This window comes from Strongylocentrotus purpuratus, unplaced genomic scaffold, assembly GCF_000002235.5.
Source record: "Strongylocentrotus purpuratus isolate Spur 01 unplaced genomic scaffold, Spur_5.0 spur5_scaffold_12, whole genome shotgun sequence".
NCBI classification, from domain to species: Eukaryota; Metazoa; Echinodermata; class Echinoidea; order Camarodonta; family Strongylocentrotidae; genus Strongylocentrotus; species Strongylocentrotus purpuratus.
Window position 1 is genome coordinate 22,575,400 of NW_022145597.1, and position 6,067 is coordinate 22,581,466.

Here is a 6,067-nt window from a genome sequence, read left to right on the forward strand (position 1 = left end):
CTCCTTTTGTTTCAAAACGCGTCATATGACGCACATAAACCTCGGTTTGTCGACAAACTTCCTTTGTGAATTCGGGCCAATGTGTTTGATTAGCGCAGAACGCCTCGTCTATCGAAGCATGTGATATAATTTGAGAAGATTGCGTTCTCAATGACTGCTGGTAAAGGTTTTTAAAAAGGGAACTTTCTCCTTGGTGGTTTTGATATCCTTTTTGAAGAAAATCATAATAAAAATGTCAACTAAAAAAGGATTGCTTTCTAAATGCCCTCATATTCAACATTATGAAAAGAAAGAGCTGAAGTGTTTAGACCAAACCATCATGCCACATGTATGTAGTCCAATATACCCATTTCTTTGGGTAGGGGCTACTTTTCATCCAGATTACTGAAGTCAATATCTTATCAATTTGGCCATTCGAAAACCTCACAGGATACATAAATCTTTTTAATCAACCTTTCCAAACTACTTGCAGACAGTTTCTTTCATTCTGTTTCGATGATCAGAACTGAACTTTAATGCCTTCAATGCCTACGCAAGGTCCAAACATGGCGTCTCCACTGATCACAAATATCAGGTCGGATCTACCAACGTCGGTCACATTATGAGATCATGTACTGTCATGAAAGACATTGAAAAAGTTGTGTACTCGGACTCATCATATAAGTCCAATTTTCAGTGAGTCACTTAAAATGCCCTTGGGTTAAGCTATGGACCTAGGTACGTGGTTAAGCTCCCGTCGGATATCAAGATAATTAAGGAGCTCCAATTTTGTGAATCGCCATGCGAACTCGCACTTTCTTCGAAAGTTTTGTTAATATATTTGGTGCTAACTATATGCAGCGACAGAAATTGTTATATCATAACATCTTAAGTTGTAATTCTCAAAAAAGTTCGCTGTAAACAAATTAAAAAAGATACTGGTTACTTCCAACCGATGCAAAAATATTTCTTTAAAAAAATAACTGTATTTTTTTCTTCTTCATTTTCGTTTGTTTTTGCTTTGAATTTTATAATCCTTTCCCCCCATTATTACATGGCATATATACAAAGATAAAAACACCAAAATATCATGACCAAGTAAACGGTTTCGAAACATAATAATTACGCACAGAGTGTCATAGTAAATAGCCAAATATATATTTTATCTGTTTACCTGTTTTTCGATCGATCTATCTATAAAATTATCTGTTTATCTTTTTTATCTATCAATCTATGATATCTATCTATCTGTATATTTAGCTAGCTGTCTATCTCTTTCCCATTATATTGCACACTTTTCTCTCTTCCCCGCAGTAGTTTTTTCTCTTATGTGATTGCCTCGTCACATAAAATAATTCAGAACTGTCCCAATTCATTTCGCATTTGTAAATCATTGATATTTCCTGTATTTAAGCACATTTCCGACATTTTTACAAGCCAGATCCCTGACTGAGAAAATTGACACTTTTACATTAAGGGCCTTCCGTAAACTGTTCATGGCAAACACACTAACAGTTCGGTCGACTTTCTTTCTTTTATTATTTGTGTTCGTCTGTTTGTTTGTTTGTTCTTTGTATGGTTTGCTTTATTTTTCTTTGCATTTATATCTTAGGGGCTAAGGCAATCGCCGGGCATCGCCAAAAAATGATTAAAACACATTACCATTGGTACTCTCAATTTAAGAAGTAAGTGTCTTCAAGAGAGAGGGAAAAAATAGAGGGAGTTGCATATCGTTCTGCAAGGGTATAAAGAAAGAAAATACTACATTTATTTATGCAAATTTCAAAGTAAAATACCCAATTTTCAGGGTTTCAGAACTAACATCGACTATAATAAAGATCTTGAATATCGTATTGCAAAAAAGAAAAAACAAACTGCCCTTGCACTTTAAAAAATGGAAGTTTGTTTTATAATGCTGTTTTATAATGTTGTATCGGTACATGTGCATGTAATTGCCTGCATCTTAGTGTAAATTTATTTTTCGTGAGGTTTTGATCTACGTTTTACTGCTTTTTTGTAATTTTTTTATAATAACTTGTAAATATTGTGATTGTTTTTTGATTGTTCAATAAAACACATAAAAAAAAAAAAGAGATGAAGAAAGTAACGACATAAAAAGTAATGAGAGAGAAATGATTAGATAGAAATAATGAGAGTAAGTGGTTCAGAAGGAAAATAGAGGATTAAAAGAAGCAGAGGACTGAAACAAGTGAGAAAGATGAGAGATATATAGAAAGCGAGAATAAACGAGAAGGATGAAGGTAGAAAGTGGAGAAGCAGGGAAAAGAGAGAGTTTGTGAGTGAAAGAGAAGTTAAAATTACAGTAGGATAGATGGAAACCAAGGTGCAAGGGGCGTGGGGGATATGGGAGCATGGGTTGCGGGGGGGCTGTTTGGCAAAAGGGGACCATAACATCACTCAACTGTTCCAAAAACATATTTCCTCCGGCATAATCTAGAATCTGTGAGGTATGACAGGTAGGGCTCCCCACCACAAAACCACATTCTAAATCTCATAATCCCCCAAAGCAACCGTAATTTCATCACCACTCACATCATGTAAACCACCAGAGAAACAATTTTGTATACATGGTCATTGAGTCCGGAGGACGAGGGCACTCCCCCCTCCCCCCAACCCCCCCCCCCCCAAAAAAAAGAAGAATTTTACCTGAACCATTGAACAAACAACCTGTCGATGGGAGCGTCTGGATGACAGTTGCACCCCCCCCCCCCTTTAAATTAAATCGACATATGTAAATGATAAATAAAATAATAGTTAAACAAATAAATAAAATAAAATAACAAAGTACAAGTACACACAATAGGACTTTAACAAATAAGCGAAAACAATTGAATTCTCTGGAATCCTGTAGATTGCAGGGGGTTCAGAGGGTGGGGTTAAACAAAACATTTTCTGACAAGGTTGCCTAAAATCTAGCGATGAACCTGTTTGAGTGAAAAGCGCCCCCTCCCCCATATTCTAAAAGAAATTGTTTTTGTTTAATTCTATGTTTAATTCTTTTCTGTCAGTTTTGTCTCTTTGATGCTTATGTTTGATATAACAATCGCTTTGAGTTTAAAAGAGAAATTGGCAAGTGAGCATGTATACAAATGCTATGACGTTTATTAAACTTTGAAATTTGAGATAACTTCGGGAATAATCATATTGCATGACTGTGTGCAAATGGTTTTATAACAGCATTATTAAATTGCAGGGGCACATCCGATATAGGGTGTGGGCATACGCCCCAAACACAATTTGTGTTGGCCGGCTGAACACCAACAACAAAATGTAGTGGGTCTTACAACAAATTGTGGTGATATCGATCTTCATGGCAATCTAAAAAAAATAATCAAATATCAGGTATTTTTAAAAAATCCAAAAGGAATTTGTTAACACATCAATTTTATCAACATGCAATCAAGTTCCGGCAAATTTTGGAAGCCATTTTTGCAATTTCAAAAGATTCGGACGAGAAACTTAAGAGAGCAATGATATTTTGAGGCTTAGAATGATATTTTAGTGCTTAGCATTGTTTCATCTCTGTTTGTCTAACCTACCTACTTTTCAACGGCAGGGAGATCAGTATTATTATGTATTGTAGACCATTTTGGATTGTGGATTGTGATTTTCAGTGAGAATTATGAATCATCTACACAGTGCCAGAGTGTCTTTCCGAAAAGTTCATCTTACTATCCGCTTCCTGAAAGAGTGCAATCACTTCCTGCGAGAGAGGGGTAAAAGGCAGAAAGAGAGAGAGGGGTGGGGGAGCCGTAAAGAGCACGGGAGAGATGAGGGGAGAGGGGGTGGTGAGCTTGAAAGAGGAGGGGAGACAGAGAAAGAGGGACATGCAAAGCCGCAGAGAGAGAGGGGACGGAGGGGAGATAATGAGGAAGAGGAGAGAGGGAGGGAGAGGTGGAGATAGAGAGTCAATGGGGAGGGAGAGGGGAGGAGAGGAGTAAAACACAGATAAAGAGAGACAACGCAACAGAGAGAAGGAGAGGGGGTAATAAGGAAAGGTCTGATAGCGGGAAAGAAGTTTGGAAACTGAATGAAAAGATGGAGAGGCAATCGTCCATTGTTGTCCTAAAAGTAATGACGATCTTCAAGTATTATCTTTTAATGATACTTGTTATTAATTTTGTAAAACCGCAGTGACCGATTTTCTTAATTTGATGTGCACTGTACTCCTGTTTGCTATGTATTGCCTGAATTGCCGATTCCATTGCCATTGGCTCCCTTTTCGAGCTCACCCCCACTCTCTCCCCTCATCAGCGATTGAATATGATAATCCAATAAAACCAGAACGATCAATTTGAAGAGTAATCCCTATGGCTCTATATACAGATGGACTGAATTTTAATTTTGTTAGACTTCTGACTATGTTTCTGACTGTAAGTATTTTTACTAAAAACCCTTTAATATATCGCGTTATCACTGACCCTTTTCAGGCGGTATGTGACATTGTGACCCATGTTGATGTTTTAACGAAACCTTTATAAAGCCAGTGTGATAAGGTCATAGTAAATACTAATATAGAGCTAGTGGTCTTAGAACCGAAGTGACCCGTCAGAATATATTTTGTTACAACGGGCATATCTGAGCTAAAATCTTGTCTATTTTGTGAATTTCAAGAAGAAGAAAAAACAAAGAAACCCAAATCGGGATACGATTTCAACATCGGCATTATTATATCCACTTGTTTACGAGAAAAGTTCAGGACTATCGAACTTTATGGGCAACAACAAAATGTCACTTTTGTTTATACGGTTGAAAACTATCTTGCGATGCGATTGTTCATTTCTCCACAAGTGGTGGCGCTATACATCTTTTTCAGACTGTCAAAGGTTGATTTTGTTCTAATCGGGTAATATTCGATTTAAAAAGATAGACTTTTTTTTCAAATAAATGATGCAATCATCATATTCAATTAGATTTTTATTCCAATAATTGGACTCGATATTCAACACTCGATATTCAATTCCTAACTGTATTACAAGCCCGGACAAGCCCGTGGGTTATCCTGTTCAAGCTGACTTAATTTTGATCTTTTATATTGTTGTATGTTGGAGACTTGTCGAATAAAATCAATCAATCAATCAATCAATACGTACACACAGAACACTAACCCCTTGTTTAAATCCCGGGTACAAATCTACCCCTTGGACCATTACTTCAGGATCAATTACTTGCGGACAACTATACTATTATCCCCTATCATAACTAGCTTTGGGGAAAAAGTAAAGAGAAATTTGCTCTTAGTCAGTTTTAATTCGGGGCACATTGGTAAAAGGAAAGGGGGCACCTATCAAAAGGGAAAAGGGATCAAGAAATGTCAATTATCAGAAGTGAATATGGGGCATTTCTCGCACTTAAAAAAGGAGAACTCGTGGAGATAAATACAGGCACTTATGAGAATTAAAAAGAAGCATTTGACGAAGTAAAAGGGGCACCTATCAGGTTTCAATAGGGGCATTTTGACAGAGGTGAGAATATAGAAAAAACTTAACAGTTCGAAAAAGGACATTCATTTGAAAGGGAAAAGGGCAATATCAAATCTTAATAGGGGCATTTATCAGAGTTGAAAAGAGGCACTTACATGTATGAGCAGGGGGAAGTGACTCTTATTAAAAAGGGAAAAGGGCACTTATTATAAAGGATAAAGGAGATCTATTTGAAAGAAAAGGGGCACCTATCAGATTTTAATAGGGGCATGTATTAGAGGTGAAAGAGGGCATTAATGAGAAGGGGAAGGGGCACTTCTGGCAAAGTAAAAGGAGCGCCTCTGAGATTCAACATGAATAGGGGAAATTTTCAGAGGCTAACGGGCACTTAGAAGAATGTAGAACGGACACCTATTTGAAGAAAGAAATGTCTCTTATCTAAAGTAAAGTAGGGCCCTTCAGTATCTGTATAAAAAAGGGCATTTAGGATATTTAAAAAGTGGGGGCCATTAAGCGGCCCCCTGCCCCCCCCCCCCCCCCTCCGGTAGCACCGCCTCTACGCCATAATCATAAAGCATCTCTTTCATTTCGCATGATATATATATATATATACTCGATACATTTTCTTAATACAATAATAATCA